Source organism: Anomaloglossus baeobatrachus, chromosome 2 (genome assembly GCF_048569485.1).
Source record: "Anomaloglossus baeobatrachus isolate aAnoBae1 chromosome 2, aAnoBae1.hap1, whole genome shotgun sequence".
NCBI lineage: Eukaryota > Metazoa > Chordata > Amphibia > Anura > Aromobatidae > Anomaloglossus > Anomaloglossus baeobatrachus.
Genome location: NC_134354.1, coordinates 436,551,322 through 436,569,051, shown reverse-complemented (window position 1 = coordinate 436,569,051; position 17,730 = coordinate 436,551,322). Strand labels below are relative to the sequence as shown.

Sequence of the window (17,730 nt, the reverse complement as noted above, 5' to 3'; positions counted from 1 at the left end):
GTGATCCTCCTGGAACACAAAGCGTTGAACTGGGTAGATTGTCATCCAGGGGGTGTATATAGCCCGGAGGGAGGAGCTACACGTTTGAGTGTAGTGCTTTGTGTGTCCTCCGGAGGTCGCTAGCTATACACCCATGGTCTGGGTCTCCCATAAGGAACGATAAAGAAATTACTATGATCTAGTATCAATTACAAAATATCAATTACTTATGCCATCTACACTTCACAAAAAGCAAGATCAAGTAATGAGAAAAATGTAAAAAAAAAATATATATATATATGCGCAAGTCTGAAATGCCAAACAATCAGGTCCAGGCTTCGATATCTCAAACTTCTTTCAAGGAAACAAGTCGCAGGTTCTAGGCGCTAGACTACATCCCCCATCCATCATCCCTCATCGACTGGGCCTAACGTTTTGTCAGTTACTGAAGGTAAGGTGCCAGAATCCATGCTTGTGCCTATTGTAGCTGTGTGATGGGAGAAGTGGATAATGCCTGTTGTGTTACAGTGGCAATAGCCACATATATCCCAGTATGCTACAGTATGGATAGAGCTTTTTGGGAACTGGCGCTATAGGATTACTCTACGGCACTACGTGGGTAATCTATGCACTAATCTCGACAGCCACGTATAGAACCAAATAGTTTTTTTTAATTACTATTAGATAGACAGAAGTATTACTATATGCCTTATTTGTTAGAGATAAACAGGACACTTAAGGTGGCTTTACACACTGCAACATCGCAAACGACATCGCTGTAACGTCACCGGTTTTGTGACGTAATAGCGACCTCCCCAGCGACATTGCAGTGTGTGAAACACATCAGAGACCTGGCCCCTGCTGTGAAGTTGCTGATCGCTACAAATCGTTCAGGACCATTCTTTGGTCCTTTGTTTCCCGCTGTGCAGCAAAGTCTCAGTGTGTAAAGGGGACTTAAATGTGCAGGCAGCAGGAGCCGGCTTCTGCGGACACTGGTAACCACAGTAAACATCAGGCAACCAAGAAGCCCTGTCCTTGGTTACCCGATATTTACCTTAGTTACCAGCCTCCGCCGCTCTCACTGTCAGTGCCGGCTCCTGCTCCTTGCACGTGTAGCAGAGTACACATCGGGTAATTAACCCCATGTGTGCTGTAACTAGGAGAGCAGGGAGCCAGCGCTAAGCGGTGTGCGCTGCTCCCTGCTCTCTGCACGTGTAGCTACAGCACACATCGGGTAATTAACCCGATGTGTGCTGTAACTAGGAGAGCAAGGAGCCAGCGCTAAGCAGTGTGCGCTGCTCCCTGCTCTCTGCACGTGTAGCTACAGCACACATCGGGTAATTAACCCGATGTGTGCTGTAACTAGGAGAGCAAGGAGCCAGCGCTAAGCAGTGTGGGCTGCTCCCTGCACGTGTAGCTACAGCACACATCGGGTAATTAACCCGATGTGTACTGTAGCTAGGAGAGCAGGGAGCCAGCGCTAAGCATTGTGCGCTGCTCCCTGCTCTCTGCACGTGTAGCTGCGTGCGCTGGTAACCAAGGTAAATATCGGGTTGGTTACCCGATATTTACCTTAGTTACCAAGCGCAGCATCGCTTCAGTGCGTCGCTGCTGGCTGGGGGCTGGTCACTGGTTGCTGGTGACAGCTCACCAGCAACCCGTGTAGCGATGCTCCAGCGATCCCTGCCAGGTCAGGTTGCTGGTGGGATCGCTGGAGCTTCTGACTGTGTGACCTCTCACCAGCAACCTCCTAGCAACTTACCAACGATCCCTATCAGGTTGTATCGTTGTTGGGATCGCTGGTAAGTTGTTTAGTGTGACGGTACCGATGTGTGCTGCAGCTACATGTGCACAGAGCAGGAGCCGCGCACACTGCTTAGCGCTGCCTCCCTGCTCTCCTAGCTACAGTACACATCGGGTTAATTACCCGATGTGTGCTGTAGCTACACGTGCAGAGAGCAGGGAGCCGCGCACACCGCTTAGCGCTGGCTACCTGCTCTCCTAGTTACAGCACACATCGGGTTAATTACCCGATGTGTACTCTGCTACACGTGCAAGGAGCAGGAGCCGGCACTGACAGTGAGAGCGGCGGAGGCTGGTAACGAAGGTAAATATCGGGTAACCAAGGACAGGGCTTCTTGGTTGCCTGATGTTTACCGTGGTTACCAGTGTCCGCAGAAGCCGGCTCCTGCTGCCTGCACATTTAAGTCCCCTTTACACACTGAGACTTTCTAGCGATCATGCTGCACAGCGGGAAACAAAGGACCAAAGAATGGTCCTGAACGATTTGTAGCGATCAGCAACTTCACAGCAGGGGCCAGGTCGCTGATGAGTTTCACACACTGCAATGTCGCTGGGGAGGTCGCTATTACGTCACAAAACCGGTGGCGTTACAGCGATGTCGTTTGCGATGTTGCAGTGTGTAAAGCCACCTTTAGTGGCTCAATTATCTTACACAATCTGTTTTCACTAGGCCATGTGCACATGTTGAGTATTTGGTGAGATTTTTATCTCAGTATTTGTAAGGCCAACGTGCACACGTTATTTGGTGAGTTTTTTTTATCTCAGTATATATATAAGGCCACAGGCACACTTACAGAATTTGGTGAGTTTTTACCTTAGTATTTGTAAGGCCATGTGCACACGTACATTATTTGGTGAGTTTCTTACCACAGTATATGTAAGGCCACGTGCACACGTTGAGTTATTTGGTGAGTTTTTTACCTCCGTATTTGTAAACCAAAACCAGAAGTGGGTAAAAAAAAAAAAAAATACAGAAGTGGTGCCCGTGTGTCTATTAGGCCTAAGCCACACAGCTAAAAAAACGGTGCGAGTGGAGTGTGATAAAATATTGCATTCCACTCGGACCAATATTAGGCTATGTGCGCACGTAGCGTTCTGTCCCTGCAGAAATTTCTGCAGCGATTTGAACAGCACACGTGCGCTTCAAATTGCTGCAGAAATTGTCCGTAATGAAAAAAAAAAAAAAAGCCGATTTCATGCGCTCTGAGTGCAGCCCCTCCCATAGACAGAGCACGGAATAAGTGACATGTCACTTCTTAGAACGCACGCTTCAGGCAGCAGCTGAAGCACTGCGCTCTAATACGCCACATGCGCATGTCTCCTGCATAATCTTCATAGATTATGCTGGGGACGCAGGACGCATGCAGTTACGCTGCGGTGCAGATCGCAGTGTAACTGCATGCAAATACGCAACATGCGCACATAGCCTTAGCCTGTGTCTCAGCACCCATGAGCATTTATTTTCTCAGCCCTAATCGGACTGAGAAAACAATCACAGCATGCTGCGACTAATGCGAGACTCTTTCTCTCGCACCCATTCAAGTCTATGGGGCGAGAGAAAAATCGCACTTCAATCGCGGTATACCGGTATACTGCAAGTGCAGTGAGAGAATGACAATAGCCGGCTACGGAGGAGAGAGGGCGATAAATCCCTCCATCCCACCCTCAGTGCTGGCCCGACCCCGCAGCTGAGGTCCAGTCGGACCTCAGTCGCAGGGACACTCGCATGACACTCGGCTCCTGCTGTGCTGCCAGCGTGAGAAGAGTGTCATGTGAGGGTCGCACTAGTGCCCCGTGTGGCCCTGGCCTCATACTTTACCTCTGATTTTATTTCACTCCTTGTTTTGACTTACAAATGCGGAGGTACAAAACTCACCAAATACTCAACATGTGCATGTGGTCTAAGACAACGGGTCACAGAAACACAAAATTGAGCCTTGAATCCAGCGATTTCTGTTTCTACAAGTCTCTAGGCAATATACAGTGCACTACAAATAGAAAACATCTGAATCATGCTGCTGAAGAAATGGGGCCAGCATGCAAAGCAGGAAAACCACGGCAAGTGACCAAGTTTCCCATTTCAATAGCAGCACAATGAAGGCTGTGTCTGGTGGGTGACACCACAAGATTGCTACAGTTTTAATGGTGCATATCAGTGTTCTGCCAGACAGAGAAAAATGGGAGCTGGAAGTCAGCGGAAGACTGAAGGGCAAGTATTTATCCCCTACTGAAACTTCATCAAAATGCAAAGGGAGTACAGAAATGGAAAACGATTGTATACGAAGTAGTCTGTGGTAATCACACAACCCCATCAAACCGTCTGCCCGGCTCTGTATACAGCCCTGTGTGCTTCACACTGCAGTCATGGTGGCCAAGCAATCTTCCTGCTTTATCACCTACCTCAAAGAGCCTTACAGAGGCAAAGTACTCCGGGGTAGGCATCATTCACACAAGCACAAAATACCACAGATCGCCTTATAGCATCGTGGTGCTCCATTTTCCATCAGTTTGTATTCTGTATCTGCTTTTACCATTCGTATCAACACAAAAAAAAAAAAAATAATAATTCATGGAGGTTTCCCAAGTATCACCAAAACCCACCACCTGTGTTTGGCAATTTTTACAGAATGGTCCATTTTTTTCATAGACACATTCATTGACTGAGAGGGTTCAGAGTATGCCATGCCTCTGCTATTTTAATACAGACCACTGAGATGTCAAAAAATAGTAATGAAATAAAATATAAAGTCAAGACTTGTGAAAAAGCACCCACAGAATATAACTAGTGATGAGCAAGCACTACAATGCTCGGGTGCTCAGTACTCGTAACTAGTGATGAGCAAGCACTACAATGCTCGGGTGCTCAGTACTCGTAACTAGTGATGAGCGAGCACTACCATGCTCGGGTGCTCAGTACTTGTAACTAGTGATGAGCGAGCACTACAATGCTCGGGTGCTCAGTACTCGTAACTAGTGATGAGCGAGCACTACCATGCTCGGGTGCTCAGTACTTGTAACTAGTGATGAGCGAGCACTACAATGCTCGGGTGCTCAGTACTTGTAACTAGTGATGAGCGAGCACTACCATGCTCGGGTGCTCAGTACTCGTAACTAGTGATGAGCGAGCACTACCATGCTCGGGTGCTCAGTACTCGTAACGAACATTTGGTGCTTCGATGGGGGCAACTTGTGTGCAGAGTAGAGCTGGTCGAACTCGCAAGAAAACAGGATTTGCAGGTTCCTGCTAAATTAAAAACACACACACACACACACACACACACACACACACTTTCCTGAAGGGTTCCTGCTTCAAAATTATTGTTAGTATGCCAGCAACTAAAAGACACCATGTCCAAATTCTTTGAGGATATACTGTATGTTTCCTACCACTTTTTCAGTTGGATGCTGCTGGTGTGGGCCTGAAAAGTGGTTAAAAAAAGCCAAATGAAAATGAATGAATGAAAATAGGCACAGCAATACCAAAATTACTTCTTTTAAAGGGAATCTGTCACAAGGTTTTTGCAACATCATCTGAGAGCAGCATAATGTAGAGTCAGAGACCCTGATTCCAGTGATGTGTCACTTACTGAGCTGTGTGCCATCATTTTGATAAAATAACTTTTCTCTGCTGCAGATCTAGCAGTTATACAGAGCTTATGAATATGCTGGACTACCTGACAGCACGCTAAGTAGTCCTGTAATGATAATCTACCGATGATTAATTAGTTATTTTTATCAAAACTACACTAAACAGCCCAGTAAGTGAAACACCACTGGAATCAGGATCTCTACCTCTATGTTATGCTGCTGTCAGATTAGGTGGCAAAAAAATGATGACAGATTCCCTTTAACCACATTAGGCTTTGAAAGTTGCGAAGAGGCTAAAATGACTGACTGGTCTATTCTTCTGGCAGTATCTACTTGGAAGCAGCCACAATGTTAGATATGGCATTAACAGCAAAAACAGTGCCAGCAAAAACACTGCAAAAGATGTCCACAAAGAAGCTTTAGAGAAAAGACCCCAATGGAAGTCACTAATTGGGCTGCTCGGGTCTCCGCCAACATGAAGCCAGCTATAAACAGATCACTTCTGGCGGAGGGTAGGCGAGGTTTTTCCATTTCTGTTGCTTGCTTGTTTGGTGTGCACTACATCCGATAACGCTGTTGTTACCCCCATTACAAGCTGTTCAAACTCTGCAAGCGGCTCGCACTGGGCTGAGGACCGAGAGTACCCGAGCACAGGGATGCTCATGCGAGTGGTTTGCATACATAAAGCACCCGAACTCTATTTTTTTTGTAAAATCTGAGTTTGGTACGAACACTGAGCCTCGGGTTGGCTCATCTCTAGTTATCACCAATCCAGAGGACGGGGGATAGTGTTGATTGGTGGGGTCTGACTGCTGAGACCTGCCCTGATAGAACAAGGAACTTTTACCCCCAATAAAATGGAGTAGCAGTATGCAAGTGTGATCGCTGCTTCAATCATTCCAAATGGGGCTGTAGGAAGAAGGCAAGCTAAGGAGGAACGCATGTGTGAAATAAAGCACTGATTGGCCAGCATCCAATCACATGATCGGATTTGCCAGTTATATATTCTAGAGCACTAATATCTTAAGCCATGCCCCTGAGGAAGTGTCACACTCAAAACGCGCGTTGGGGACTGTTTACCGATACACTTCAGTAATCAAATTATAGGCAAATCGTACTATTGTTAGATCTTATTTGAAGTGACCGATTTACTTATATGCTTGTCTTTCTTGCTTGTACCTGCATTTGATCTAATACCTGCATTTGCACAAACTTAAGTATTGATAACACTGGGGAACAATTTGAAAAAAAATTTCTGTTGAGTTAGGTTTTTGAGCTGATTTATACTAAAATTGGCATGCTGATTCCAAAAATGTAGTCAGTTTTTTTCTATCACGTCAAGTTTTTCCTCCTCAACTTACCTGCCATAGAAGCACAATTGCACTGATTTCTGTAATAAGACTTGTTATCTGAGTACAATTCGACTCATATAGAGCTACGTGGCAACTTGTAAGAGTAGTCACAACTAAAAAACATATTTGTCATGCCTATTTCTTATATATTTCATTTTTTGTTCATATTTGTACTATTTAGAAAAAAAAAACAAAACACTTTTTAGGTACAGTAGTTTACATATTTTTGAGAAGACAAAGAAGGGAATTTTGTTTACTTACCGTAAATTCCTTTTCTTCTAGCTCCAATTGGGAGACCCAGACAATTGGGTGTATAGCTACTGCCTCCGGAGGCCACACAAAGTATTACACTTAAAAGTGTAAAGCCCCTCCCCTTCTGCCTATACACCCCCCGTGGGATCACGGGCTCCTCAGTTTTAGTGCAAAAGCAAGAAGGAGGAAAGCCAATAACTGGTTTAAAAACAAATTCGATCCGAAGAAACATCGGAGAACTGAAACCATTCAACATGAACAACATGTGTACCCGAAAAAACAAAAATCCCTAAGAAAACAGGGCGGGTGCTGGGTCTCCCAATTGGAGCTAGAAGAAAAGGAATTTACGGTAAGTAAACAAAATTCCCTTTTTCTTTGTCGCTCCTAATTGGGAGATCCAGACAATTGGGACGTCCAAAAGCAGTCCCTGGGTGGGTAAAATAACACCTCGTGATAGGGCCGTAAAACAGCCCTTTCCTACAGGTGGGCAACCGCCGCCTGAAGGACTTGTCTACCTAGGCTGGCGTCCGCCGAAGCGTAGGTATGCACCTGATAATGCTTGGTAAAAGTGTGCAGACTCGACCAGGTAGCCGCCTGGCACACCTGCTGAGCCGTAGCCTGGTGCCGTAATGCCCAGGACGCACCCACGGCTCTGGTAGAATGGGCCTTCAGCCCTGAGGGAACCGGAATCCCAGCAGAACGGTAGGCTTCAAGAATTGGTTCCTTGATCCACCGAGCCAGGGTGGATTTGGAAGCTTGCGACCCTTTACGCTGACCAGCGACAAGGACAAAGAGTGCATCCGAGCGGCGCAGAGGCGCCGTGCGGGAAATGTAGATTCTGAGTGCTCTCACCAGATCCAACAAATGCAAATCCTTTTCACATTGATGAATTGGATGAGGACACAAAGAAGGTAAGGAGATATCCTGATTGAGATGAAAGGGGGATACCACCTTAGGGAGAAACTCCGGAATCGGGCGCAGAACCACCTTGTCCTGGTGAAACACCAGGAAGGGAGATTTGCATGACAGCGCTGCTAGCTCGGACACTCTCCGAAGAGACGTGACCGCTACTAGAAAGGCCACTTTCTGTGAAAGGCGAGAAAGGGAAACATCCCTCATAGGCTCGAAAGGCGGCTTCTGGAGAGCAATTAGAACCCTGTTCAGATCCCAGGGCTCTAACGGCCGCTTGTAAGGAGGGACGATATGACAAACCCCTTGCAGGAACGTGCGTACCTGAGGAAGTCGTGCTAGGCGTTTCTGAAAAAATACAGATAGCGCTGAGACTTGTCCTTTAAGGGAGCCGAGCGACAAACCTTTTTCCAAACCGGATTGCAGGAAGGAAAGAAGAGTAGGCAATGCAAATGGCCAGGGAGAAACTCCCTGAGCAGAGCACCAAGATAAGAATATCTTCCACGTCCTGTGGTAGATCTTGGCGGAGGATGGTTTTCTAGCCTGTCTCATGGTGGCAATGACCTCTAGAGATAATCCTGAAGACGCTAGGATCCAGGACTCAATGGCCACACAGTCAGGTTCAGGGCCGCAGAATTCAGATGGAAAAACGGCCCTTGAGACAACAAGTCTGGTCGGTCTGGTAGTGCCCACGGTTGGCCTACCGTGAGGTGCCACAGATCCGGGTACCACGACCTCCTCGGCCAGTCTGGAGCGACGAGGATGGCGCGGCGGCAGTCGGACCTGATCTTGCGCAGCACTCTGGGCAACAGTGCCAGAGGTGGGAACACATAAGGTAGCCGGAACTGCGACCAATCTTGAACTAAGGCGTCCGCCGCCAGAGCTCGGTGATCGTGAGACCGTGCCATGAAAGCCGGGACCTTGTTGTTGTGCCGGGACGCCATTAGGTCGACGTCCGGCATCCCCCAGCGGCGACAGATCTCCTGAAACACGTCCGGGTGAAGAGACCATTCCCCTGCATCCATACCCTGGCGACTGAGGAAGTCTGCTTCCCAGTTTTCCACGCCTGGGATATGAACTGCGGATATGGTGGATGCCGTGTCTTCCACCCACGTTAGAATCCGCCGGACTTCCTGGAAGGCTTGCCGACTGCGTGTTCCTCCTTGGTGGTTGATGTATGCCACCGCTGTGGAGTTGTCCGACTGAATTCGGATCTGCTTGCCTTCCAGCCACTGCTGGAAGGCTTGTAGGGCAAGATACACTGCTCTGATTTCCAGAACATTGATCTGAAGGGTGGACTCTTGCTGAGTCCACGTACCTTGAGCCCTGTGGTGGAGAAAAACTGCTCCCCACCCTGATAGACTCGCGTCTGTCGTAACCACCGCCCAGGATGGGGGTAGGAAGGACTTTCCTTTTGACAATGATGTGGGAAGAAGCCACCACCGAAGAGATTCCTTGGCCGCCTGAGAAAGGGAAACGTTCCTGTCGAGGGACGTCGACTTCCCGTCCCATTGGCGGAGAATGTCCCATTGTAGTGGACGCAGATGAAACTGCGCGAAAGGGACTGCCTCCATTGTTGCTACCATCTTCCCTAGGAAGTGCATGAGGCGTCTCAAGGGGTGTGACTGGCCTTGAAGGAGAGATTGCACCCCTGTCTGTAGTGAACGCTGTTTGTCCAGCGGAAGCTTCACTATCGCTGAGAGAGTATGAAACTCCATGCCAAGATATGTTAGCGATTGGGTCGGGGTTAGATTTGACTTTGAAAAGTTGATGATCCACCCGAAACTCTGGAGAGTCTCCAGCGCAACGTTCAGGCTGTGTTGGCATGCCTCTTGAGAGGGTGCCTTGACAAGTAGATCGTCCAAATACGGGATCACAGAGTGACCTTGAGAGTGCAGGACTGCTACTACTGCTGCCATGACCTTGGTAAAGACCCGTGGGGCTGTCGCCAGCCCGAAAGGCAGAGCTACGAACTGATGGTGTTAGTCTCCTATAGCGAAGCGTAGAAAACGCTGGTGCTCTGGAGCAATCGGCACGTGGAGATAAGCATCCTTGATGTCTATTGATGCTAGGAAATCTCCTTGAGACATTGAGGCGATGACGGAGCGGAGGGATTCCATCCGGAACCGCCTGGTTTTCACGTGCTTGTTGAGCAGTTTTAGGTCCAGAACGGGACGGAAAGACCCGTCCTTTTTTGGCACCACAAACAAATTGGAGTAAAAACCGTGACCTTGCTCCTGAAGAGGAACAGGGGTCACCACTCCTTCTGCCTTTAGAGTGCACACTGCTTGCAGAAGAGCATCGGCTCGGTCGGGAGGTGGAGAAGTTCTGAAGAATCGAGTTGGAGGACGAGAACTGAACTCTATCCTGTACCCGTGAGACAGAATGTCTCTCACCCAACGGTCTTTGACCTGTGGCAGCCAAATGTCGCCAAAGCGGGAGAGCCTGCCACCGACCGAGGATGCGGAGAGAGGAGGCCGAAAGTCATGAGGAAGCCGCCTTGGTAGCGGGTCTTCCGGCTGTCTTTTTTGGGCGTGACTGAGCCCGCCAAGAATCTGAGCTCTTCTGATCCTTTTGAGTCCTTTTGGACGAGGAGAATTGGGACCTGCCCGAGCCTCGAAAGGACCGAAACCCCGACTGTCCCCTCCTCTGTTGGGGTTTGTTTTGTCTGGGCTGAGGTAAGGATGAATCCTTACCCTTGGACTGTTTAATGATTTCATCCAAACGCTCACCAAACAGTCGGTCCCCAGAAAATGGCAAACTGGTTAAGCACTTTTTGGAAGCAGAATCTGCCTTCCATTCCCTTAACCACAAGGCTCTGCGTAAAACCACGGAGTTGGCGGACGCCACTGCCGTACGGCTCGTAGAGTCCAGGACAGCATTAATCGCGTAAGACGCAAATGCCGACATTTGAGAGGTTAAGGATGCCACCTGCGGAACAGATGTACGTGTGACCGTGTCAATCTGTGTAAGACCAGCTGAAATAGCTTGGAGTGCCCATACGGCTGCGAATGCTGGAGCAAACGACGCGCCGATAGCTTCATAGATGGATTTCAACCAGAGCTCCATCTGTCTGTCAGTGGCATCTTTAAGTGCAGCCCCATCTTCCACTGCAACTATGGATCTAGCCGCAAGCCTGGAGATTGGAGGATCCACCTTGGGACACTGGGTCCAGCCCTTGACCACGTCAGGGGGAAAGGGATAACGTGTATCCTTAAGCCGTTTGGAGAAACGCTTATCTGGATAAGCGTGGTGTTTCTGGACTGCCTCTCTAAAGTCAGAGTGGTCCAGAAAAGTACTTAATTTACGCTTGGGATATCTGAAATGGAATTTCTCCTGCTGTGAAGCTGACTCCTCCACTGGAGGAGCTGGAGGAGAAATATCCAACATTCTATTGATGGACGCTATAAGATCATTCACTATGGCGTCACCATCAGGAGTATCCAGATTGAGAGCGGTCTCAGGATCAGAATCCTGATCAGCTACCTCCGCCTCATCATACAGAGAGTCCTCCTGCTGGGACCCTGACCAGTGTGATGAAGTCGAGGGCCGCTCATAGCGAGCTCGCTTAGGCTGCCTGGGACTGTCGTCCGTGTCAGAGCCTTCACCCTGGGATGCATGGGACACCCCCGGAGCCCGGAGCTGTTCCAACTGAGGGGGACCAGGGAGCAATGATTCAACAGTGCCCATGGTCTGAGTTACTGGTCTAGACTGCAAAGTTTCTAGAATTTTAGTCATAGTCACAGACAATCTATCAGCAAAAACTGCAAACTCCGTCCCCGTCACCTGGACAGTATTCACAGGTGGTTCTCCCTGGGTCACCTCTAGCAGAGGCCCCGGTCGAGCAGTTGCCACAGGGGCCGAGCACTGCACACAGTGGGGGTCAGTGGAACCTGCCGGTAGAGTAGCCTCACATGCGGTACAAGCAGCATAGAAAGCCTGTGCCTTGGCACCCTTGCTTTTTGCGGATGACATGCTGTTGTCTCCTCTGAGCAATCTAGGAGGGTATATAGCCAAGAATCACCAGCGACCGTACAGTGCAATGTATAGCATGCAAGCATAAAAATACAAATGTACACTTCGGCACTAGTGGGGTCAGCACCAGAGGTGCCGCTTACCGCCCGCTCAAACGCGGGTGTGTGTCGCCAGAATCCCGTGTCTGGGTCTCCCAGAACTTGTCTCCCCTCTCCAGCTCAGACTGCACACAGGAATGGCTGCCGGCGTTCTGTGAAGAGGGGCGGACCGTGGGCGTGCCTCAGACAAAGTGCGGGAAACTGGCGTCCCACTGTGCCCAGTGTGAGGGCTGGAGTATGTAAAGTAGACTCCAGCCCTCTGCGCTGACGTTCTGTACAGCGTCCCGCCCTTCCCCTGACTGGCAGGCCTGGGGGCGGGAACGAAACGAAACTAGGCCGCAAAAGCCGGGGACTCGAGTAATAAGCGCGGCCGTCATATATGCACGGCCAGCGCGGAAGTCCGCGGCGCACCACAAGTCCCAGCCGCGCCGCAGCGTAAACTGACAGCAGCGGCCGGCGCGGCAGTTCCCAATACATAGACTCACTCAGCAGAGCTGTAGTGAGTAGTGGCACAAGCGCGCAGCGCTGTTGTCCCTGGCGCACTAACACACCCAGCAATGCTGCCGTGTGTCTGCGCGCGGTCTGTACGGGGACACAGAGTACCTTGACGTAGCAGGGCCCTGTCCCTGACGATACTCAGCTCCATATCCAGCAGAATCCCCAGGGGCTGTGGACGGAGCACGGTCTCAGTGCCTGGAGACCGGTAAAATCCCACTTCACCCAGAGCCCTAAGGGGGATGGGGAAGGAAGCAGCATGTGGGCTCCAGCCTCCGTACCCGCAATGGGTACCTCAACCTTAACAAACACCGCCGACAAAAGTGGGGTGAGAAGGGAGCATGCTGGGGGCCCTAGTATGGGCCCTCTTTTCTTCCATCCGACATAGTCAGCAGCTGCTGCTGACTAAACAGTGGAGCTATGCGTGGATGTCTGACCTCCTTCGCACAAAGCATGAAAACTGAGGAGCCCGTGATCCCACGGGGGGTGTATAGGCAGAAGGGGAGGGGCTTTACACTTTTAAGTGTAATACTTTGTGTGGCCTCCGGAGGCAGTAGCTATACACCCAATTGTCTGGGTCTCCCAATTAGGAGCGACAAAGAAAATCCTATAGTTCAAAAACTTGAAGTGATAGAGAAAAACTGAGATCATTTCTGGATTCAGCATCCAAAAATTAATTAAGAACAGTTGTCTGACCTAACTCCTAAAAAATTGCGTTCCCCAGTGTAATATAACCATGTGCCGTACCCAAGACAGTTCACCATCGGTGCCTGCATTGGAGCATTAAATGCACACAGCTATGTATCTCAATTGGAATACTTGCACTTTATAATGATTATTCTACCATTATATGTTATATTTGATAGGGCTAAATATTATTTCATCCGTATTGCTTCTTCAGGTAAAGCTACTATACAGAATTTACATATGTATGAGTCTTTATATTGCTGCAGACAATGTTTAATGCAGGGATAAACTATGTAAAGGATTGATTTATGGGCATTAATACATAACCAAGCCATTTATGTAATATAGCTGTTAACAAAATAGAATGTATTAACAAAAATGTATTCTGCACACAAAAACCACAAAACAAATAGAAATGTAATTATTAAAAGGCAAAAACTAAGCTAATAGAAGCATTTCACAACATATATTTCAACACCACAGATATTCCACACAGATTTAACTAAATTGGCCAAGTAATGTGCTCCGTCTGTCTCTTTACAGGTCTGTCTCTTTCCCAGGTCTGTCTCCCCGTCTTTTTGTCTGTCTCTTTCCCTGTCTGCCTATCTCTATCCTTGTCTGTCTCTATTTCTCTGTCACTTTTCCCATCTGTCTCTATCCAGGTCTGTGTTTTTCCTCATCTATCTTTGTCTGTCTCTCTGGCTGTCTCCTCCTTCCCTGTCTGCCTGTCTCTGTCCCTGTCTGTCTCTTTCCCTGTCGGTGTCTCTCTGTGTCTCCCCACCGACATCTTATTACCTCACATATAAGCTTCTTATACTATGAACTAGAAGGTGGCCCGATTCTACGCATCGGGTATTCTAGAATTTACGTATTGTGTAGTTCATGTATGATTTTTGTTTATATATATATATATATATATATATATATATTATATATATATATATATTATATATATATATAGATAGATAGATGTTGTTGTGTGTAGTTACCAAGTGTTTGTGTAGGGCGCTGTACATGTTCTGGGTGATGTCTGGGTGTGGCGGGGGGTGAGAGCGGTGTTGTATGTGTGTTGCGTTGTTTTTGGAGCGCTGTGTGTCTGTAGCGTTGTGTGTGTGTGTGTTGCGTGGTTTGTGTGGGTGTGGTGTGTTTTGGGGGGAGGTATGTTTTGTGCAATGTGTGTGTTGTGCGGTATGTGCGTATATTTATGTATGCCGCGGTGTTTGTGTGTTGGGTGTTGTGTGTGTGCGGCGTTGTCTGTGTGTGTGGGTGTCTGTGTATGGCGGTGTTTGTGGTTCCCAGTGTGTGTGTGGTGTGTTGTGTGTGTGTGTTGGGGGGAGGTGTGCACCTCCCATCGTGCTCCATCCCCCATGCTGCGCACCCCCCCATCGTGCCCCATCCCCCATGCTGCGTACCCCCCATCGTGCTCCATCCCCCATGCTGCCCACCCCCCATCGTGCTCCATCCCCCATGCTGCGCACCCCCCATCGTGCCCCATCCCCCCTGCTGCGCACCCCCCCATCGTGCTCCATCCCCCCTGCTGCGCACCCCCCATCGTGCTCCATCCCCATGCTGCCCACCCCCCATCGTGCTCCATCCCCTATGCTGCGCATTCCCCATCGTGCTCCATCCCCGATGCTGCGCACCCCCCATCGTGCTCCATCCCCCATGCTGCGCACTCCCCATCGTGCTCCATCCCCCATGCTGCGCACTCCCCATCGTGCTCCATCCTCCATGCTGCGCACTCCCCATCGTGCTCCATCCCCCATGCTGCGCACTCCCCATCGTGCTACATCCCCCATGCTGCGCACCCCCCATCGTGCTACATCCCCCATACTGCCCACCCCCCATCGTGCTCCATCCCCCATGCTGCGCACCCCCCATCGTGCCCCATCCCCCCTGCTGCGCACCCCCCCATCGTGCTACATCCCCCATGCTGCGCACCCAATCGTGCTCCATCCCCCATGCTATAATAGTTCTCCTATTATACTCAGAGAGGAGTATAATAGGAGGACTATAATAGGAGGAGTAGTCCTGGGGGGAGAGGAGTATAATGCCGGCTCCCTGCACATGTGTACCGGGAGCCGACGTACGCTGGTAACTATGATACACATCGGGTAACTAAGGGACCTTAGTTACCCGATGTGTATAATGTTTACCAGCGTTCACCGGCTCCGTCACGATCCCAGCATCGCAAGGGTATGTCTGGCGCTGCTGGGATCGTGACGGAGCCGGTGTACACTGGTAACTATGATACACATCGGGTAACTAAGGGACCTTAGTTACCCGATGTGTATAATGTTTACCAGCGTTCACCGGCTCCGTCAAGATCCCAGCATCGCAAGGTTATGTCTGGCGCTGCTGGGATCGTGACGGAGCCGGTGTACACTGGTAACTATGATACACATCGGGTAACTAAGGGACCTTAGTTACCCGATGTGTATAATGGTTACCAGCGTACACCGGCTCCGTCACGATCCCAGCAGCGCAAGGTTATGTCTGGCGATGCGTGTGGAGGGCCGGGGCGAGCGGCCAATCCATGCGGAGGGCGGGGCCAGGCCGAGGCGAGCGACCAATCCGTGGGGGGGCGGAGCCGAGCGGCCAATCCGTGCGGGGGGGGGGGGCCATGGCGAGCCCAGCGGCCAATCAGCTTTGTGTCACCGTAAGGACACAATTTTGGAGCAAGACAGACAGACAGAATAAGGCAATTATATATATATAGATGTCTTTTGTTGCTATAGCAACCAATCACAGCTCCTACTAATAACCTGTAGTTCCAGGCTCCATTTACTTTAATGGAGGCATGTTTTTTAGAGAGTAACTGTAAAGCGCGGGGTTAAATTTTCCTGTCAAAACATAGGCTACGACGTTCCCTGGGTCACATGAGGTGTCTGTGCAAAATTTCGTGATTGTAAATGTGACGGTGCGGATACACTTTTCGTTTCACTTTTTCCCAATTATGTAGATAGGGGCAAAATTGATTGGTAAATTGGAACGTGAGGGGTTAAAATTTCGCCTCACAACATAGCCTATGACGCTCTCGGGGTCCAGACGTGTGAGTGTGCAAAATTTTGTGGCTGTAGCTGCGACGGTGCAGATGCCAATCCCGGACATGCACTCACACTCAGCTTTATATATTAGATTTATTAGAACATCTCTAGAGAATCCCATGATGTATGTTGAAGCAGCATTGCCAGGTAAAAGGGTCAATTTTTGAACAAGAACCTATATGTTTGAAATAATGTAATAAAATTCTCATTTTTTCTTAACTTTATGGACTCTTGGTTCTCCTTTATGTGATGTTGATAATGAAGTCGCTATGCCTATAGACAAGTGATTTGTATCCTTCCAAGATGAAAATCAGGAGATATCAATAGACATAACATTGCTGTCCCCACTTCCCTCATGAAAGTGATTGAAGCCGGTTACCCCATTAACTGAAGTAGGTCTGCATGCAGAATAGCCTCGTCAATGGAGAAAACGCACCACAGTTTCCATGCTATGCAATAAGCATTTTACCTTATTGGATGGGTTTTCAAAACTGCAGTGAAAGAACAATCTGAGCAGCAACACAAGGAGGCAGTCTGTGCACTGTAGTCACACAACACATGGAGAAATTCTTGTGAACCTAATGGCGCCAATCTGCTTCTGTCCTGACCCACCCGGCCCTGCGGCATCCACCATGGCTTAGTGACCACACTGACAAAAAGCCACCTAGTTATGGATAACCCCAACAGATGAAATTGGAATATTATGTGGCCACAAAAATCATGTGGTTGCTCGTCTCAATCACATCATGCAGTGCACAGGCCACCAGTTCAGAGAATATTGTATATACAGGCATAACAAAGTATATTTTCATTCTTGGGACTATATTTTATGGACTAAAGATTACCAAGCAGCAATATACATTAGCTAGAGTGCCCATTTTGTGACTGCAGGGTTCAGCTTGACAGGTGTCGTATAATGACCAAAATCTTCCAAAAAAAAAACACTGATAATGGCGCATATTGGAGTGGGACAAAATTTAGAATAAATATGATATGGCAGCCAGTAAGTAAGGGTGTATAAGACAGATTAATAAAAAATAAAGAAACAAAACAGAAATCTTGCAATTTTCACATTGGCCACTGGGGTTATTTTAGAGGTATACTGCAGTTTCCTGAAAGGATTACAAGTACTGAGAAATATCTATACATATATCTTATCAGACAAATCTGCTTCTTTCTCTGACAGAATTGATTGTCATTACCAAAATTCTCAGTTCTGGGGTAAAATCTGTATTCAGCCAGGACTTTCCCATTTCTGAGACAGGAGATGATAGATGTTAGGCTGTGTGCACACGTTGCGTTTTTTACCGCGGAAACGCTGCGTTTTGAACCGCAGCGTTTCAGTGGCAAATTGCATGCGTTCAGCTTTCCCAGCAAAGTGTATGGGAAAGCTGAAAAATCAGTGCACACGCTGCGTTTCTAAACGCATCGTTTTTGATGCCAAAAATCGGTGCGGAAAGAAAAGCAGCATGTCACTTCTTTTGTGCGTTGTGGCTGCGTTCTGTCCCCCATTGAAATGAATGATGTGGGGTCAGAACGCAGCTA

The 17,730-nt window shown here is 48.7% G+C and overlaps 1 protein-coding gene across 2 annotated transcripts in view; it reads right to left on the bottom strand.

Moving 5' to 3' along the window:
• The window catches only part of AP2B1 (adaptor related protein complex 2 subunit beta 1), a 202,989-nt gene that overhangs the window by 179,637 nt on the left and 5,622 nt on the right, over nt 1-17,730 (bottom strand). The gene's annotated exons all lie outside the window — the stretch shown is intronic.